Raw genomic sequence first — 20,776 nt, forward strand, 5'->3', positions numbered from 1 at the left:
GATCCAACATGGCTTCTCTTATGTTCTTCTGTGACACAGAGTGTTGGACTGGATGGGCCATTGGCCTGATCCAACATGGCTTCTCTTATGTTCTTCTGTGACAGAGTGTTGAACTGGATGGACCATTGGCCTGATCCAACATGGCTTCTCTTATGTTCTTCTGTGACACAGAGTGTTGGACTGAATGGGCCACTGGCCTGATCCAACATGGCTTCTCTTATGTTCTTATGATGCTGTAAAGGATAGAACACCCCCCACCTGCAAGCCTGCATTTAAGTGAGTGAATATTAACTTTTAATAAAAGGATATCCTGTTCCCCCCTCCCATTTCCTCATCAGGTCTTATAATTGTCCAGATGTTGGGGGGGGGAGGAATAAAACATAAAGCAAATGTGCGAGCGTCATCTGTTACTGTTTTTTATTTAAACAAAACATCGGCTCTCCAAATGTAACCTGAGCATAAATAAAGGTGATTTGACGGGGACAACATGGTCCATTAACCTTCCGGTTATGAATTTAGGGGACTCAACTGTAGCAAATAGCTCGATTTGAGATTAGATCTGTTCCTGGAGATGAGCCAGGGACCAGCCTAGTTTACAAATCATGCTTTCTTGAAATATGTCAGAGCTTTGGTTGGCTGAAGCCGGCCAGCTGTTCTTCTAATAGCCTAAATCAATGACCAACTGCTTGCAATTAGTAGGTATGTCAGTTGTTTGGCACAGGGAGAAAAGTTTATATTAATTATTTTTTGGGGGAAGATAAGCCTAGCGAAAAAATTGTATATGTATATTTCACTTCCTCATACTCTGGAATACTGTCTCCAGTCAGGGGAGTATGAACTTAAATTAGAAGGAGGAAGAGGAGGAGAAGATATTGGATTTATATCCCACTCTGTACTCTGAATCTCAGAGCGCTCACAATCTTCTTTACCTTCTCCCACCCTCACAACAGACACCCTGTGAGGCAGGTGGGACTGAGAGAGCTTTTACAGCAGCTGCCCTTTCAAGGACAACTCCTACGAAAGCGATGGCTGACCCAAGGTCATTCCAGCAGGTGCAAGTGGAGGAGTGGGGAATCAAACCCGGTTCTCCCAGATAAGAGTCCGCGCACTTAACCACTACACCAAACTGGCTCTCTAAGCTGATTCTGAGATTCACCAGCTGGACTCGAACAAACTGGTGGAAAGAGCTTATCATGGGGAGGGACGGTGGCTCAGTGGCAAAGCATCTGCTTGGGAAGCAGAAGGTCCCAGGTTCAATCCCTGGCATCTCCAAAAAAGGGTCCAGGCAAACAGGTGTGAAAAACCTCAGCTTGAGACCCTGGAGAGCCGCTGCCAGTCTGAGAAGACAATACTGACTTTGATGGACCAAAGGTCTGATTCGGTATAAGGCAGCTTCATATGTTCATATGTTGCATCCTTTGCATGTTCATGTAAACTGAAAAACTTGTGATGGCCAGACATGCCCCCCCTCTCCCCCCCCCTTCATGTGACTGAGATGGCCTATTGTTTATAACCAATTTTGGTCAATCAGTTGAACTACAAGTGACTGCCTCTATGCTCTAAAAACGTCCAGTGTGCAAACACAGGCCACAATTCTATTGCATTTTTTATATTCGGAATGCATTTTAACGCTGTTTTTTAAATCGTTTTCATGATGGATGATTTTAATGGCTTCAGAAATGCGATCGTATCATGCGTGCTTTAAACTGTTAGCCACCTCGGTGGCCCTTGGGAAGGCAGAAATATTCAAAAGAGGAGGTTTTTGCTAAAATCATGGAAATAGTCAGAAGGAAGATAAACTTTTTTTTTTTTGTGGGGGGGGAGATTAATAGTTTTATCTTCTAGCTGCTTTGGTGTCCCTTTGTGAGGGCAGAACAGCAGGTGCTATAGATTATGTACAGTAGATGAATAAACAGTTATTTAGCTCGCTAGTCAGATCCAAGTGGGCTGAAGCAGTAGAACAAAGTAGGTGTCAAGTGACACCTTTACGATCAACAAAGTTTTATTCAGAATGTAAGTTTTCGTGTGCATGCACACTTCTTCAGACAAGGAATGAGGTACAGTAAGCAGAGGTACATATAGCTGGTAGGCAGTCGTTTAGAATGCAAAATGGTGCCCATTTAAAAGCCAGTGACAAAAGACTTAAAATTAACAAATTGAGCAAACCTTTGATCTGGGTAGCATGAGCTTGAGAAACTGCATGAAACAGAGTGCTGGGATAGATGAACCAATGGTCTGATTGAAGAAGAAGAAGAAGAGGATATTGGATTTATATCCCACCCTCCACTCTGAAGAGTCTCAGAGCGGCTCACAAACTCCTTTATCTTCCTCCCCCACAACAGACACCCTGTGAGGTGGGCGGGGCTGGAGAGGGCTCTCACAGCAGCTGCCCTTTCAAGGACAACCTCTGCCAGAGCTATGGCTGACCCAAGGCCATTCCAGCAGCTGCAAGTGGAGGAGTGGGGAAGCAAACCCGGTTCTCCCAGATAAGAGTCCGCACACTTCACCACTGCACCAAACTGGCTCTCCTGATTGAGCAAGGCTCTTATGTTCAGAATTACAAGTCGAGCTCTCATAAACTGGATTTTCAGAGGGTTGAATGATTCGATGCAGTAAATGAAGTGTCTTCTGAAAGCTTTCTCTGGCTCTCCCTATTTGTCGAAGTCTTCTTCTGAAAGATTCTAGATGGAGAGTGTTCTTCTGAAAGCTTCTTCTGGCTTTCTCTGTTAGCTGAAGTCTCCTTCTGAAAGCTTCCGGATGAAGAGTTCTGAAAGTTTCCTCTGACTTTCTCTGCTGCTTGAAGACTCCTCGGTTAGTGTTAAGTGCAAGTACTTCAAAGGCGGTTGGTTTGGCAATATCTTACTTATTGATAGTCCATAGTGCAGCTTTATATTTCTAGAGTTGGTATTTCACAATGGCATTTAAGTGAAGATAGTTCCTTCTCACCCTTTCTTCACCCGATTCCTTCCTTTATAAATGAACTGGTGGGAAGTAGACGTTCCCCATTAAATTTTCAAAAAGGGAGAGCAGCAATTTAGCAGGAATTAATCGAGTTTTGCAAAGCTAAATCTCTCTGTAAACGCAAGAGGTTGATTCTGCCTCCTCTAACATTAACATATTTTAAAGAGCATTAGTGCTGTCTGAGATAATGCCAATCATCTAATTTGCTCTGCTGTTGGATCTCCGTGTCCAGTTTAGTCAACTCATATTCTTACTCGGACGGTGTGTGGATGCACTACATGTGGCTTGGAAACTAAGGACCAACTTTTATAAATATCTTTGAAACACAACAAAACTGCCTTTTCATGGCTTCATCCCCAAAGTGCTAACATTTAGAAGTTCACCACCCTCATTCCAGGGACGTTATCCACCCGCTCACCGGCTGTGTCCTTATTGGACAAGATTCAAGGAGACAAAGACAAACATGGTGGGCTTTTTAAATGACATAACAATGCTGGGTTGCATACCCCAAAAATGCAGCAGGCAAGCTACTGCTGTAACATCTAAGGCAGGGCTTTCTTTGTAGCAGAAACTCCTTTGCATATTAGGCCACACACCCCTGATGTAGCCAATCCTCTAAGAGCTTACAAGGCTCTTTGTACAGGAACTACTGTAAGCTCCAGGATGATTGGCTACATCGGGGCATTTAGCCTAATATGCCAAGGAGCAATGTAGCCAATCTTCCAAAAGCTTGCAGGGCTCTTCGTACAGGGCCTACTGAAAGCTCCAGGAGGATTGGCTACATCGGGGTGTTTAGCCTAATATGCAAACAAGTGATGCAGCCAATCCTCCAAGAGCTTGCAGGGCTCTTCTTACAGGGCCTACTGTGAGCTCCAGGAGGATTGGCTACATCGGGGTGTTTAGCCTAATATACCAAGGAGTGATGTAGCCAATCTTCCAAAAGCTTGCAGGGCTCTTCTTGCAGGGCCTACTGTAATCTCCAGGAGGATTGGCTACATCAGGGGTGTGTGGCCTAATATGCCAAGGAGTGATGTAGCCAATCTTCGAAGAGCTTGCAGGGCTCTTCGTACAGGGCCTACTGTAAGCTCCAGGAGGATTGGCTACATCGGGGTGTTTAGCCTAATATGCAAACAAGTGATGCAGCCAATCTTCCAAGAGCTTGCAGGCTCTTCTTACATGGCCTACTGTGAGCTGCAGGAGGATTGGCTACATCGGGGTGTTTAGCCTAATATTCAAACAAGTGATGTAGCCAATCTTCCAAGAGCTTGCAGGGCTCTTCGTACAGGGCCTACTGTGAGCTCCAGGAGGATTGGCTACATCAGGGGTGTTTAGCCTAAGATGCAAACAAGTGATGAAGCCAATCTTCCAAGAGCTTGCAGGGCTCTTCTTACAGAGCCTACTGTGAGCTCCAGGAGGATTGGCTACATCGGGGTATTTAGCCTAATATGCAAACAAGTGATGCAGCCAATCTTCCAAGAGCTTGCAGGGCTCTTCTTACACGGCTTACTGTGAGCTCCAGGAGGATTGGCTACATCGGGGTGTTTAGCCTAATATGCAAACAAGTGATGTAGCCAATCTTTCAAGAGCTTGCAGGGCTCTTCTTACAGGGCCTACTGTAAGCTCCAGGAGGATTGCCTACATCAGGGGTGTGTGGCCTAATATGCCAAGGAGTGATGTAGCCAATCTTCCAAGAGCTTGCAGGGCTCTTCATACAGGGCCTACTGTGAGCTCCAGGAGGATTGGCTACATCAGGGGTGCGTGGCCTAATATGCAAAGGAGTTCCTGCTACAAAAAAGCCCTGATCTAAGGGATATGTGCATTTGGGTCTGCATCAAATGTTCAACTGTATAAAGTTTGGGGGAGAGGAGCAAAGTCCTTGGGAGTGGAGTAAAAGACTTCTTGTGAATTGTCCAAAACATTGGAAATAATCTTTTTTCTGCTGTCTTTACACTCAGTCGGTCACTGCTATTTTTCACTCATATTTATTCTATTTTATTAGGGAATTCTTACACGGGTTATTTAAGATTATAGGATAGACATCCAGGGCTCACTTTCTAGCAGGAACCCCTTTGCATATTAGGTCATCCCCCTGATGTAGCCAATCATCCAAGAGCTTACAGGACTCTTAGTACAGGGCCTACTGTAAGCTCCGAGAGGATTGGCTACATCAGGGGGTGTGGCCTAATAGGCAAAGGTGCTCCTGCTAGAAAGTGAGCCCTGGACATGGTTAGGACATGGGTAGACATGTTAGGACAAGTTGGGGCTGCCCTCGAAGACTGTTCAAAGGCTTTTGCCAGTCCAGAAATCAGCCACCTGTTTGTTGCTCGGCACAGCAAGCTCATATTTAGTATTTTGGCATCATCTTGATCAGAGTCTCGGAGCACCTTAAAGACCAACAAGATTTTGGGAGTATACACTTTTGAGAGTCAAAAGCTCCCTCCATCAGATCCAAGTTGGCGTGGAGATCTTTGAGGTCCTTTTATCCCAGTCAGAAGGTGTGAGGCGTTTTGCAAAGAAGGAACTCAGGGTGCAAATGTAGGGCGCACATTGTAATCATCTAGATGAGAGCAAAGGGGAAATGCTGGAGGTAGAAAATTAGCATCTGTGATGAATTAAGCATCCTATTCACCTTTGGAGGGGGGGTCCATTGTTCTGACTTTTTGAATGAATTTGGGCTCAGCAATCTTGCATTGTAATCTCCACTTGATGCCTCTTTGTTTGAGGGTTGACACTCTTGGGTCAGCAGTGGAATGACCTGGAAGATTAAAATGTTCACCCACTGTTTATTAAAGTATTGTGGGTTTTGATGCTGGATTCATGTCCTTTGTGTGTGTGTTGGGACTGACGTGTTTGTCTGATGTAGAGTGTGGAGTGGCATTACTGACATTTGATGAGATGATAACACTGAAAGATGGGCAAATGGTAGCTATGTAGGACAACCAGCACCTTGGACAGAGCCTAGAAGCAAACCAGCAACCAGAGCAACCAATGCTGACACTGCCTTCATATTCACTCTAACAATATAATCACCAGACCTAACAACACCAGCCATATCATCTCAGGTTCATCCAGGGGTGGAAATGTAGCAGGAGCTCCTTTGCATATTAGGCCACACACCCTCTGATGTAGCCAATCCTCCTGGAACTTACAAAAAAGAGTCTTGTAAACTCTTGGAGGATTGGCTGCATCAGGGGTGTGTGGCCTAATATGCAAAGGAGCTCCTGCTACAATTCCACCCTTGGATGAACCTGAGATGATATGTCTGGTGTTGTTAGGTCTGGCGATTATATTGTTAGAGTGAATATGAAGGCAGGGTCAGCATTGGTTGCTCTGGTTGCTGGTTTGCTTCTAGGCTCTGTCCAAGGTGCTGATTGTCCTACTCCTCTATATACCTAAAGGACAGCTGCCCCATCCTGGATGGCCCAGGCTAGCCTGATCACATCAGAAGCTAAGCAGAGTTATTCCTGATTAGTGTTGGATGGAAGACCACCAAAGAAATCTGTGATTGCTATACAGAGGCTGGGAATGGCGAACCGCTTCCAAAGGCTTTCTTCCCTTGAGAACCCTACAGGGTCACCATACGTTGACTATGACTTGACAGCACTTTTCAGAGTAAAAGGACAGCTGCTCTTATATGAACACATGAAGCTGCCTTCTACTGAATCAGACCACTGGTCCATCAAAGTCAGTATTGTCCACTCAGACTGGCAGCAGCTCTCCAGGGTCTCAAGCTGAGGTTTTTCACGCCTATTTGTCTGGACCCTTTTTAGTTGGAGATGCCGGGGATTGAACCTGGGACTTTCTGCTTACTAAGCAGATGCTCTACCACTGAGCCACTATCCCTCCCTCCTTCTTCATGTGAAACTTGCACAAGTTAGGCCAGGACATTTTTTGTAGCAGGAACTCCTTTGCGTATGAGGCCACATACCCCTGATGTAGCCAATCCTCCAAGAGCTTACAGGGCTCTTAGTACAGGGCCTACTGTAAGCACCAGGAGGATTGGCTACATCAGGGGTGTGTGGCCTAATATGCAAAGGAGTTCCCACTACGAAAAAGAAAACCCTGAGTTAGGCTTATCAAGCTGTTCTTAAGGTTCTCTCACCTCATCCAAGCGAAAATGGTTGACAGTTCTTGGTAACAGGTAGAGTTGGGTGAATGTTTATAAGCATGCTTATTTTGTCGGTAGATTTGGTTCTTTCTTTTTCGCTGTTGGTTTTGTAGTTTCCTTTGTATGGTGTAACTGTTTTGTGGTTTGTATGCGAAATTCCTACGGGATGCAACTGTATAATACGCATGCCTCCTTTTGCAAAATATCTTTATAATGTATAATTCTGTTTTATTAGCACAGCGTGGGAAATGCTATGCATTTGATTGGAATTATTTGGTGCATAAAAACTGAAGAGGAAAAAAAAACATAACCACCACCACAAAGCTTCGCTGGTTTGATTCGCACAAGGGAGAAGTAAAACCCTATGCGAGGAGGTGGGGTCCAGGTGGAAACAGCAGGGATCAGATATTGAAAATCGTATCAAGTGGGAATCATCTCCCAGGAAAGAAAAGAAAAGTCACTGATCATTCCAGTCAACCAAAGCCTTTTTTTGTTTGTTTGTTTTAAAGAGGATGTCGGCATCTTCCTTTGTTCCTGGCATTTGACTCAAGAGTTTTCGTACTCCTGAGAGGTGTTTGTTGTTTTTACTGATGCTTTACTATTTTCTAACTCTAATATATGCACGTGATCTGGCTGGAAACTGCTTTGAGCGTAGGGGAACACGTAGGGGAACACGATCTAGAAGTGTATTAAGCAAATACAAAGTCAGTCGAGCTTGAATGTGTGAAGAACCATCAGGAAGCGATGTCTTTGCCACTCTTTTTAAAAATCTGCCCAGCAGACTGATGCAGGAGCTTCTGAAAATGCTTGTGGGAAAAAAATGTTCTTATTTCATCTCCACTCTCTCCAACAAACAGTTAGGATTAGTTCCTTGTTGCCATGTAGAGGGCTCGTGGGAAGGACGTGGAGACTGGATCAAAACTTTGGAATGATGATGATGAAGAAGATACTGGATTTATATCCCTCCCTCCACTCTGAATCTCAGAGTCTCAGAGCAGCTCACAATCTCCTTTATCTTCCTCCCTCACAACAGACACCCTGTGAGGTGGGTGGGGCTGAGAGGGCTCTCACAGCAGCTGCCCTTTCATGACAACCTCTGCCAGAGCTATGGCTTACCCAAGGCCATTCCAGCAGCTGCAAGCGGAGGAGTGGGGAATCAAACCCGGTTCTCCCAGATAAGCGTCTGCACACTTCACCACTACACCAAACTGAACATTTGAGCATGGATGGGAATTCAGGGAACACCTACACTGCTAGCAAACAGACATTTAAGGTCAGATTGGAGGTCTCCCAAATTGGGATGGCTCAAGAAAGAGCCATCCCAAAGCCTCCACATACTCCCTGGCAAGGCGGCACTACCCTGTCTGTGAGGCCGCATGGTGTGATCAGATGGGTGGGGGAGCTCAGACGCTGGACTACTCTTTCCCCCTCTCGAAAGAGTTAAGCGCTCAAGCAGTCAGGACACTTTTTAGGGAGAAAAACCCCAGAAGCAGCTTGAGCAGGAACACGCAGGAACAGAATTCCGGCTGGCTTGGTGTCAGGGGGTGTGGCCTAATATGCAAATGAGTTCCTGCTGAGCTCTTTGTGCCAAGAAAAAGTCCTAGGGGGAGGTGTTTGTGAATTCCCTGCGCTGTGCATGAGGTTGGACTAGATGACCCGGGAGGCACCTTCCAACTTTATGATTCCATGATTAGCCTTTCTGGGGGGATTCTAGGTTTCTCCTTTTTTCTATCCCTTTTTTTTTTTGCAATACACACATACATATATATATGCACACACACACACAGAAAGCTTTTTGGTTAGCAAGAACTCATTTGCATATTAGGCCACACCCCTAATGGCACCATTGTTTTGCAAAGGGCTTTTTTGCAGAAACAGCCCAGCAGGAGCTTATTTGCATATTAGGCCACACCCCTGACACCAAGGCAACCGGAACTGCATTCCTGCTCAAAAAAAGCCGTGTGTGTGTGTGTGTGTGTGTGTGTGTGTGTGTGTATTCTTTGTTCCTTTATATTTGAGGAAAGGAATGTACCAAGGGACAGTATATCTTATTGAGTCATTTTCTGGCATGGCTTGAATGGACTGTCAGGTTACACTGTTTTGAGTTTTTGGCTCATGAACATGACATGGAGCCAGCTTAGGTAGCAACGGCCAGCTTGTTCAGGAGCAAAAGAGCCACAATGAGAACACATCGTGTGTTTTTGGTGGATCACAGTGCATTTTCAATTCCGTTTGCGTTTGACAGCAATTAAGTTAATTTGTGTAAAGGTGGGCGGGTGCCAAACCTTTGGTGGCAGGCATGTCTCATTCTCACCATCTGGGGTGCCCACAGTTGTCTGTGACAAGCCTGCAAACCTCAGAATTATGAGTCAGTCTAGAGCAGGGGTGTCAAACTTGCAGTTTTGGGGGCTGAATCAAGCCCCTGGAGGGCTCCTAAGAGGCCCCTGAGCAACTGGCTGTCATCTGCTTCCTTCGCCCTCTCACTTACTTTCCTCTCCAGCACAGCTTGCTTTGCCAGACTCTCTCAATCACACAGCAGACCTACTGAGCCAATCCTCTCTTTCTTCTATTGGCTGAGGCTCCTCCCCCTCCTGGTCCCCTAGGGAATGAAGGAAAGAGCCAGAGCTTTCTTTGCCCAGTTCCCTGGATCCCATGGGAGAAATACAAAGAAAGCACCTTTATTATTTATTTATTATTATTTATTTATTACATTAAATTTCTATCCCGCCCTCTCCGCAAGCAGACTCAGGGCGGCTCACAACATTCATTTTCACAAGATAAAAACCAATAAAACATAATTACAATTTTAAATTTTAAAAAAACGTTTCATGGTGCTGTATCGCTACAATCTACAATATAGGCGGGTTCTTCTTTTCAGACGGTGATCACCAAGTGCTCTACATGATATGACCAATGAGTGCTAATGTTTTCAGCATGTTTATTATTCCTATAATAGAGTTCCCAGCAGACATTTCCCTCCCCTCCCCCCGCTTTCTGACGACCCTGAAGTGAAGGAAGGGCCTCCAAACCGGGGCATCCCCTGCCCCCACCTGGGGATTGGCAACCCTAGTTGCAAGCGGTCACACACACACAAGAGCCAATCGATTTCGTATAATGACTCTTTTTCGTGTGCGTGGAAATAAATTAGAGCTGTAAACAAAGGGCTGCTCCTGGGGAGATACTTTTTTTTTAAAGCCTACCATAAAAATAATAACTTTAGAATGATGCTTCCTGAATGACAAGCTGATGATAAAGGTCCTGGAAGGTGAATATTTACTGTCCTTTTTTTTTTTTTTAAAGATAAAGGTATCCAGTAGAGAGCCAAGCTTCCTTTAGGCTATTTAATTTTCAACGGATGTAAAAATGAATTGCTTTAACTCCACATTGAACTCAGGTGGGCAGCCGTGTTGGTCTGAAGCAGTAGGACAAAGTATGAGTCAAGGAGCACCTTTAAAAACAACAATGTTTCATCAGGAAAATATCAATAAGGCATTTTCCAGATATATATTTTGGCTAGGGTGTATCCAAATGCACACCCCTAGTGTTGGTTATGATCAGGTCTCAGATTCAGTGGGAGCTCACAGGAACGCAGCTCCTGACTCTCCTCCTCCTGAGAGTTCCACCTCCTTGGCCAGTGAATAGTATGTGCAGCTGCATAACAATCCCTGGATGAGCTCCACCACCTCTTTTTCTACAAAACGACCCCTGGTTATGACAGTAGGTTTCCTTCGCTGCTCTATGCCGTGTGGTCCAGCTGAAAATTACCTTTGTTTCATGAGTCCTCTTACTGATGCATTTGTTTGACATCATTTCTGTGGGGTTTTTGTTGTTGTTGTGTTATTTTAGTAGAAGTATATCTCACTCTCCTATTCAATAAAATGTTAGCGGAAACTTTCAGGTGACGCCTTCAGCCACAGTCCCTCTTTTCCATCCCCATTCATCAACCTTTCTGGAAGGCTTTCTGGAACCGGAGGGGGAAAGAAATGCATAAATACGTAGTTGTTTATACTCTGCAAATCCCTGGAGACTAAATTGCAGCACGACAAATAAACGTGTTGTGGAGCTCTGTTACGCGGAAAGTGGGTTTTTTTGTTGTTGTTGTAACGACAGGCATTTTCATAAACTATGTATATTTCCTGTTATGGTAATAACAGGCGAAACACCTAAGCGGCGGTAAAATTGTTAGCGAACTCTTGGGGGATTTAGCATGCCAACGGTCTGATGCGAGGACCATTTGTAACAACCGATTACTGGTTAGAGCTGGAAGCGATGAGACTTTGCCAGTGCAATGCCAAAGCCTTTGGGACTGGCTTAGCATTCATGACTTGACCCAAGAGGTGAGCGAGTGAAGTAACGTCGTTGCGCTGGGTACCACCGTGATTGCTAGCTGGGCGTAAGAATTATAAATGAAGAGGAGAGGGACAGTGGCTCAGTGGTAGAGCATCTGCTTGGGAAGCAGAAGGTCTTAGGTTCAATCCCCAGCATCTCCAAAAGAGGCTCCAGGCAAGTAGGTGTGAAAAACCTCAGCTTGAGACCCTGGAGAGCCACTGCTGGTCAGGGGAGGGACGGTGGCTCAGTGGTAGAGCATCTGCTTTGGAAGCAGAAGGTCCCAGGTTCAATCCCTGGCATCTCCAAAAAAGGGTCCAGGCAAACAGGTGTGAAAAACCTCAGCTTGAGACCCTGGAGAGCCGCTGCCAGTCTGAGAAGACAATACTGACTTTGATGGACCAAGGGTCTGATTCAGTATAAGGCAGCTTCATATGTTCATATGTTCAAGACAGGCTTGTTTCCAACTAATCTATACAGTGGGCAGGGTTTGTTTGTTTGTTTGAGCAGGAATGTACAGGAATGCAGTTCCGGGTGGCTTTGGTGTCGGGGGTGTGGCTTAGTAGACAAACGAGTTCCTGCAGAGCTTTTTCTAAAAAAAAAAAACCCTGTGTAAAACAATGGTAATGTCAGTGGGTGTGGGATAATATGCGAATGAGTTCCTGCTGGGCCTTTTCTACAAAAAAAAAAGGATTGGCTCTGACTAGTATTTGGATGGGAGACCACCAAGAAATACCAGGGTTGTGATGTGGAGGCAAACAAGACACCTCCATTCATCTATTGCCTTCAAAACCCAACGGGGTCACCATAAGTTGACTGTGACTTGATGGCACCCTCCACCACCACTGGCCAAGTACTCATTACTTCAGTGGTTTGCGACTCTAAAAGTCAGATGTCCTCTTTTTTTTGCCCTGATTGCAACATGCAATACCTCTAAAATTCTTTACACGCAATTCCTTAGTGAGTGGAGGGACAGTGAACATGCATCCATGCAATCGCAAGGTTGCCTCCTTGGTGCATTCATACTGGGCAAGTATCTGTATATACCAAGGGTGGCCGAACTGTGGCTCTTTTACACATATTGTGTGGCTCTTGTCCACCAGCTTGAAGAATGCCTTTAAAGTTAAAGTTGCTTTTTTCCACCTCCCCCTCTCCTCCCTTATCTCTCTCATCTGTCTGTCTGTCTGTCTGTCTGTCTGTCTATCTATCTATCTATCTATCTATCTATCTATCTATCTATCTATCTATCTATCTATCTATCTATCTATCTATCTATCTATCTATCTATCTATCTATCTATCTACTCTCTCTCCTCTCTGTCTGTCTATCTGTCTGTCTGTCTGTCTGTCTGTCTGTCTGTCTGTCTGTCTATCTATCTAACTATCTATCTATCTATCTATCTATCTATCTATCTATCTATCTATCTATCTATCTATCTATCTATCTATCTATCTATCTATCTATCTATCTATCTATCTATCTATCTATCTATATATCTATCACATTCCTTCCTTCCCTCAAACATCTTAATGTTTGCCTTTGCCTTGGCTTTATGCCTTGCAGCTCTTAAACTCCTGACATTCATGTCTTGCGTCTCTCAAGCATCTGATATTTCTTCTTGCTCTCACGTTAAGCAAGTTTGGGCGCTCCTGGCACATGCGCTCCCTCTCTAGGATCAGGGGTGCTACTCTCCAAAACTTGCTGAGCCCGGGGAGAAACATACGTACAGACATCGGGTGAGATCATACTGGGAATTTGGTGTGGCAATATCCTGGCTTTGAAAAAGTTGGCTTGTTGAGTGCCACCTCAGTCACAGGCCTGACGTGCTGCCGGGAGATGCATGAGCTGCACACGTGCAAGAGGAGCATTCAGGCTGCTCTTGAGCAGGGGTGGAGTTCTAGCAGGAGGTCCTTTGCATATTAGGCCATGCACCCCTGATGTAGCCAGTCCTCCAAGAGCTGACAAGGCTCTTTTTTGTAAGCTCTTGGAGGATTGGCTACACCGGGAAGGTGTGGCCTAATATGCAAAGGAACTCCTGGCATGTGGGGCATGTGCATCGCATACCCTGGCTGTTCAGAGAGCCAGGAAACATGCCCTGCATGCACTTTAGAGATTTGCTACCAGGAAGTTCCCGGTAGCTGTTTAATCCAGTCCTGGCCTGTCCTAAAACAAGGTAAGTACAGCTGAAGATAGAAGAAGAAGATACTGGATTTATATCCCGCCCTCCACTCCGAAGAGCCTCAGAGCGGCTCACAATCTCCTTTCCCTTCCTCCCCCACAACAGACACCCTGTGAGGTGGGTGGGGCTGGAGAGGGCTCTCACAGCAGCTGCCCTTTCAAGGACAACCTCTGCCAGAGCTCTGGCTGACCCAAGGCCATTCCAGCAGGTGCAAGTGGAGGAGTGGGGAATCAAACCCGGTTCTCCCAGATAAGAGTCCGCACATTTAACCACTACACCAAACTGGGAATCGGGGGGCAGATACGTGTATGTGATTGCATGCATTACATCTGGAGGGGAGGCATGGCTACCTCACCCACTTTCCCCACGCATTGGGGCTGGGCTTATGAGATGACGATCGCATAGAGAGAGGGGATGGAGCTAGCTTTGTCATGCCCTCTGTCCCTCCCTATACATTCAGTCAACATGTGGGGGGCGGCTGACTGTGGAAGGCTTAACTCTGACACAACTCCCCATCCTCTTTGGAAGATAGCGACAAGCATCGCCTTGTACAATGACCTACAGTAATATTATGATTAGCACTTACTCAGCAGAGAAATTAGAGGCCTGGCTTGCTCAAGGTGGTATGATGGTATTTATTATCTCTCACTGCTTTGGAAAGAAGTCTTTGCAGCTTAATTGCACCCCTGCTTACTTCCCTCTCATTATTTATATTGCAAAAAAAAAAAAAAAAGGAGAAAGAGATTAAATATCAGGAGGGAAAGATAAGGGGTTTTGGGCTTCCTAAGATAAATAAAAATCAATTTCTGTATTTTTCTTAAAAAAACACACACACACACACACACACACATACGATAAATGTGTCGAGGTGAAAAATGTCCTCAGGAGGTACCAGGATTATCTTAATAGGATAAAGACAATTAAAATGAGTCCTGCGCACTGATCTAGGCAGATGCCATGGCTCAAAACCCCCGTGATTAATTCTCATTTTAATGCCATTTCTCTGGATTTGTTTACCCATTCATGTGGAACATGCAAGCTTCTTTTTTTCCCCTGGTTAAAGTGACACTGTAGAAAGGCACTGGCTGTGAAGCTGGAGAGCCCTTTCTTACTGATATATTAAAGGACAACTATCCCCCTCCCCACTGCCCTTACAGAACTTGTTACAGGGCTTTGTTTGTAGCAGGAATTCTTTTGCCTATTACGCTGCTCACCCCTGATGTAGCCAATCCTCTAAGAGCTTACAGGGCTCTTTGTATGAGACGTACCCTCCAGGAGGATTGGCTACATCAGGGGTGTGTGGCCTAATATGCAGAAGAGTTCCTGCTACAAAAAAAGCCCTGCTTGTTCGCAATGGTCAGGCCATGTTGTTCCATTATTCCGTGCATCTCTGGGTGATGCATCAAGAATGTACAGCAGTGTGCAGCGGGCCACAGCAGCTGCTTCAGCGCTAATGAAGTAGGGATGGACAAGTTTGATATTAAATTCCTGAGTTTTAATGGGTGCGTAATATTCGTTGCGAACATTTTCATCCGGATCATGCAGAAGATTGATTGCTATTTCAGCACCTTCATAGTTAATCATTCATCGAGTCCATTCTCCAAAGCAGCCATTTCCTCCAGAGGAACAGATCTCTGTAGTTTGGAGATCAGCTGAAATTCTGATAACTTCCAGTATCACTGATGTGATGATGTCACTTCCGGGTAGTGAAGGGCAACTCCTCCTCCTCCTCCTTTTTTTTCTTCTTCTTCTTCTACTACTACTACTACTTCTCCTTCTTCTTCTCGAAGAGATTGGGTGGACTACAACTAGGAAATACATGTCCTTTTGTGATTTACCTAGATTTGCAGAAACACCATTTGGCAGGGAACTTTATTACCTTTTTTGGCTATCCAGGCCAAATGGCCAAGCCACACTGTTTTATGTGACCATGTGATCAGTTAGTTTGCTGTCTTAATCAACAAACTGCATGTATTCCAGTCACACTACCTGATCCCCTCGTCTGCTGAAGTGTGCTTAGAGAGCATACGAAAGCTTATGTTCTAAATAAAACTTGGTTGGTCTTAAAGGTGCTACTTGACTCCTGCTTTGTTCTTCTTTCACTACTACTTCTACTACTACTACTTCTACTACTGCTTCTTCTCCTACTTATTCTACAACTACTTCTACAACTACTACTACTACATAGCCACCTTCAAGAGGGGTTTAGATAAATATATATATATATATATATATATATATATATATATATATATATATATATATATATATATATATATATATATAAATTGCCACTGTGTGACACAGAGTGTTGGACTGGATGGGCCATTGGCCTGATCTTACATGGCTTCTCTTATGTTCTTATGTTCTTACTACTACTACAACTTCTTATTCTACAACTCTTCTTCAACTACTGCTTCTTCTTTTGCTTCTCCTCCTCCTCCTCCTGATGTCTGGAGATCAGTTATAAGTCCTGGAGCTCTCCAGTCCCTACCTGGAGGATGGCAACTCCAGATCTGAAAAAAAAAAAATCTAGGTGGCCAAATATGGGATGGGCTCTGAGGCCAAGCAGAGTTTTCTTCCGTTGGTGGCCCCCTCAGACGCAACTCAGCCCCGTGTTCCCATTCCACACAGGCTTTCCTTTCATCTTTCCTTGCATTGTCCAAGATGGGGGAGGGGCTTGATTTGTTATATAAAACCAAAGTATCAGTTTATCAGAAAGCTTTAAGCAAACCGAGTGCAGGCACTGAGAGCGTGTACACACAACGGACAACACTATGGAATGAACTGCCCCTTTGTTTGCTGGAAAAAACAAGAATTGCTAGGTAGTCAAATGTAAAAGAAAAGATCGTTGTTTCCAAAACTGGGCTAGAAGCCAGCTTTCCCGGTCCTTGTAAAAAGGACAAGACATATTCTACAGGAGCATTCTTACTTACTCGCTTACTTCATTTATAGTTTGGCTTTCTCACTGAGATTCAAGGCAAAGGTGCGGCGGAACGTGGTTTCCACGTGCGGCCAAGTTATGGTGACCCCTGGTGTTTTGAAAACAAGAGGTAGAAAAAAAGCCCAGCAGGAACTCGTTTGCATATTGGGCCATGCCCCCTGGAGCCAAGCCAGCCAGAACTGTGTTCCTATTTGTTCCTGCTCAAAAAAAGTCTTGAAGAAAAACAACACACTTGAAGAAAAGTCTTGAAGAAAAACAACATTGGAGAAAGTGCAGAAAAGGGCAACTAGAATGCTTAAAGGGCTGGGGCACTTTCCCTATGAAGAAAGGTTGAAACGCTTGGGGCTCTTTAGCTTGGAGAAACGTCGACTGCGGGGTGACATGATAGAGGTTGACAAGATAATGCATGGGATGGAGAAAGTAGAGAAAGAAGTCCTTTTCTCCCTTTCTCACAATACAAGAACTCGTGGGCATTCGATGAAATTGCTGAGCAGTCAGGTTAGAACGGATAAAAGGAAGTACTTCTTCACCCAAAGGGTGATTAACATGTGGAATTCACTGCCACAGGAGGTGGTGGCGGCCACAAGTATAGCCACCTTCAAGAGGGGTTTAGATAAAAATATGGAACACAGGTCCATCAGTGGCTATTAGCCACAGTGTGTGTGTATATATAAAAATTTTTGCCACTGTGTGACACAGAGTGTTGGACTGGATGGGCCGTTGGCCCGATCCAACATGGCTTCTCTTATGTTCTTATGTTCTTACACTCACTCCATGTAGGAAATAATTCTCCGTGCAATCCACAATCTGCAACTTCTGTGTCTAGTAAACAATTCAATAACACAGATAGTAAACAATCCTATGCATGACACAACTACTGTCCAAAGAACCATGCAACATTTAAACTGTAGTCCAATAAATGACAAAAGAACCGGTCCAATTTTGTTTTGGAAGGTATCCTTCTTCAAGGGGCTGTCTTTTATACTCATAGATTCAGTAGAGTTGAAGCGCCAGGAAATGAATTATGGCACTTCAACTCTACTGAACCTATGAATATAAAGCAGGGGCGGCCAATGGTAGCTCTCCAGATGTTTTTGCCTACAACTCCCATCAGCCCCAGCCAGAATGGGGCAAACAACATGTGGAGAGCTACCGGTGACCGCCCCTGATATAAAAGATGGTCCCTTGAAGAAGGATAATTCTGAAATGAAATTGGAAGAAGAAGGACTGCAGATTTATACCCCGCCCTTCTCTCGAAATCAGAGACTCAGTGCGGCTTACAATCTTCTATATCTTCTCCCCTCACAACAGACACCCTGTGAGGTGGGTGGGGCTGAGAGGGCTCTCCCAGCAGCTGTCCTTTCAAGGACAACTCTGCGAGAGCTATGGCTAACCCAAGGCCATTCCAGCAGGTGCAAGTGGAGGAGTGGGGAATCAAACCCGGTTCTCCGAGATAAGAGTCCCCACACTTAACCACTACAATTATACTTACTTAACCACTCAATTATACTTCTCACAGCCTTGCTCCTGGCTCCACTGTAATGTCTCCTGGCTCCACCCCTCAAGTCTCTTGACTCTGCCCCAAAGTCCCCAGATACACCAAACTGGCTCTCAATTATGCTTCTCACACCCTTGCTCCTGGCTCCACCCCAGTGTCTCCTGGCTCCACCCCCAACTCCGCCAGTTTGGACCAGTTCTTTTATCACGTTGCACGGTTCTTTGGATAGCAGTTGTGTCGTGCATAGGATGGTTTATTATCTGTATTACTAAATACAAAGAAGGTGCAGAGAAGGGCAACTAGAATGATTAAAGGGCTGGAGCACTTTCCCTATGAAGAAAGGTTGAAATGCTTGGGACTCTTTAGCTTGGAGAAACGTCGACTGCGGGGTGACATGATAGAGGTTTACAAGATAATGCATGGAATGGAGAAAGTAGAGAAAGAAGTCCTTTTCTCCCTTTCTCACAATACAAGAACTCGTGGGCATTCGATGAAATTGCTGAGCAGACAGGTTAAAACGGATAAAAGGAAGTACTTCTTCACCCAAAGGGTGATTAACATGTGGAATTCACTGCCACAGGAGGTGGTGGTGGCCACAAGTATAGCCACCTTCAAGAGAGGTTTAGATAAAAATATGGAGCAGAGGTCCATCAGTGGCTATTAGCCACAGTGTATGTGTGTATATAACATTTTTTGCCACTGTGTGACACAGAGTGTTGGACTTGATGGGCCGTTGGCCTGATCCAACATGGCTTCTCTTATGTTCTTATGTTCTTAAATTGTTTACTAGTACACAGAAGTTGCAAATTGTGGATTGCACTGAGAATTATTTCCTAAATGGAGGGTGTTGTTTTTCTTCAGTTTTGTTTACGTTTCTGGTCCCGATCTCTGCTGACAAAAAAAAAAAAAAGCCTTAAGCAGGAGTGGTTTGCCGTTGCCTACCTCTATGTAACAACCCCCGACTTCCTTGGTGGTTTCCCAATGAAATATTAACCGGAGCTGAACATGCTTAGTTTCTAAGTTCTGATGAGATTGGACTAGTTTGGGCCATCCAGGGCAGGGCCAAAGCTGATTGCACAAATACAAAAAAAAAAAAAAATCCAAAGAGGACTGCATAGTAATATGATAAAACCTCCGCATGGATCTCTGAATCCCGGTTCCAAGAGGCGACATCAAGGGAAGGCCTCAGCCTCTACAGCCTGTTGCTGGCCAACCAGTGTGAAAGAGGAGGCTGAACTAGAAGGACTATTGTTCTGATTCAGCAGGTCTCTTCTTGTGTTCTTCTGTTTTTAACGTTTGAAAACAATGCACTAAAAATAACACATAAAGCAAGCTAGAAAGACAGGAGAGTCTAAAGAAGGAGACGAAGAAGACATTGGATTTATATTCCGCCCTCCACTCAAGAGTCTCAGAGCGGCTCACAATCTCCTTTATCTCCCTCCCCCACAACAGACACCCTGTGAGGTGGGTGGGGCTGAGAGGACTCTCACAGCAGCTGCCCTTTCAAGGACAACCTCTGCCAGAGCTATGGCTGACCCAAGGCCATGCCAGCAGCTGCAAGTGGAGGAGTGGGGAATCAAACCTGGTTCTCCCAGATAAGAGTCCACACACTTAACCACTATACCAAACTGGCTCTCTCTAAAGGTTAAAAGCCGTTTCCTCAAAGCACAGCTCTGATGCTGCATGAGCACAAGAATGCATACTGGAAGAGCCACGCTGGATTATACCAAAGGCCCATCTGCTCCCACATCCTGTATCGCAGTGTCTACAGTGAAGCCTGCAGGAGCTGACAAAAGCATCAGCTTCTCATCTTTGCTACCTTGCCTTCCCCCAACCCCCCAGTTCAATTTCTCCAACTTCTTCTGCTGATGGAAGAAGATATTGGATTTATATCCCGCACTCCACTCCAAAGAGTCTCAGAGCGGCTCACAATCTCCTTTACCTTCCTCCCCCACAACAGACCCCCTGTGAGGTGGGTGGGGCTGGAGAGGGCTTTCACAGCAGCTGCCCTTTCAAGGACAACCTCTGCCAGGGTTATGGCTGACCCAAGGCCATCTCAGCAGGTGCAAGTGGAGGAGCAGGGAATCAAACCCGGTTCTCCCGGATAAGAGTCCGCACACTTAACCACTACACCAAACTGGCTCTCCTGATGGAGCCCAGCAATCCATTGCTTTCAAACCAGTTAACTTTGTGTTGTCAACACATTTTGCCATCCATAAGTTTTTTATTAAAAAGGTAGTCCCCTGCGCAAGCAGCAGTCGTTTCCAACTCTGGAGTGACGTCGCATCACAACGTTTTCACGACAGACTTTTTACGGGGTGGTTTGCCATTGCCTTCCCCAGTCATCTACACGTTTCCCCCCAGCAAGCTGGGTACTCATTTTACCGACCTCAGAAGGATGGAAGGCTGAGTCAACCCTGAGCCGGCTACCTGAACCCAGCTTCCACCGGGATTGAACTCAGGTTGCGAGCAGAGAGCTTGGACTGCAGTACTGCAGCTTTACCACTCGGTGCCACAGGGCTAAGCCTAAGTATTTATCAGCTGGCTTTATTATCGCTATTTGTTTTTTTGTATCCTCATGCGACTTCCGATATAAAAGTATGCGTTTTTTTCCCAGTGACGTTCGCATATCAGTAAATTAGCAGTAGAGTTGAAATTGACATAATTGTTCACATAAATATCATTTACATGATTTGCAGAAGCTGTGCAATGTGCGTGCTGAGCGCAAGCGAATCTATACAGCTGACAGGCAAAATCGAA

General features: G+C 45.2%; 1 protein-coding gene and 1 non-coding gene across 2 annotated transcripts in view; both read left to right on the forward strand.

The window, feature by feature from the left end:
* The window catches only part of CDH13 (cadherin 13), a 1,257,603-nt gene that overhangs the window by 275,032 nt on the left and 961,795 nt on the right, over positions 1 to 20,776 (forward strand). The window lies entirely within an intron of this gene.
* Positions 11,637 to 11,703, forward strand: TRNAP-UGG (transfer RNA proline (anticodon UGG)). Its single transcript has one exon. It is a non-coding gene; the product is annotated as a tRNA-Pro (tRNA).

The sequence above is a fragment of the Heteronotia binoei genome, chromosome 14 (genome assembly GCF_032191835.1).
Source record: "Heteronotia binoei isolate CCM8104 ecotype False Entrance Well chromosome 14, APGP_CSIRO_Hbin_v1, whole genome shotgun sequence".
Classification (NCBI taxonomy): Eukaryota; Metazoa; Chordata; class Lepidosauria; order Squamata; family Gekkonidae; genus Heteronotia; species Heteronotia binoei.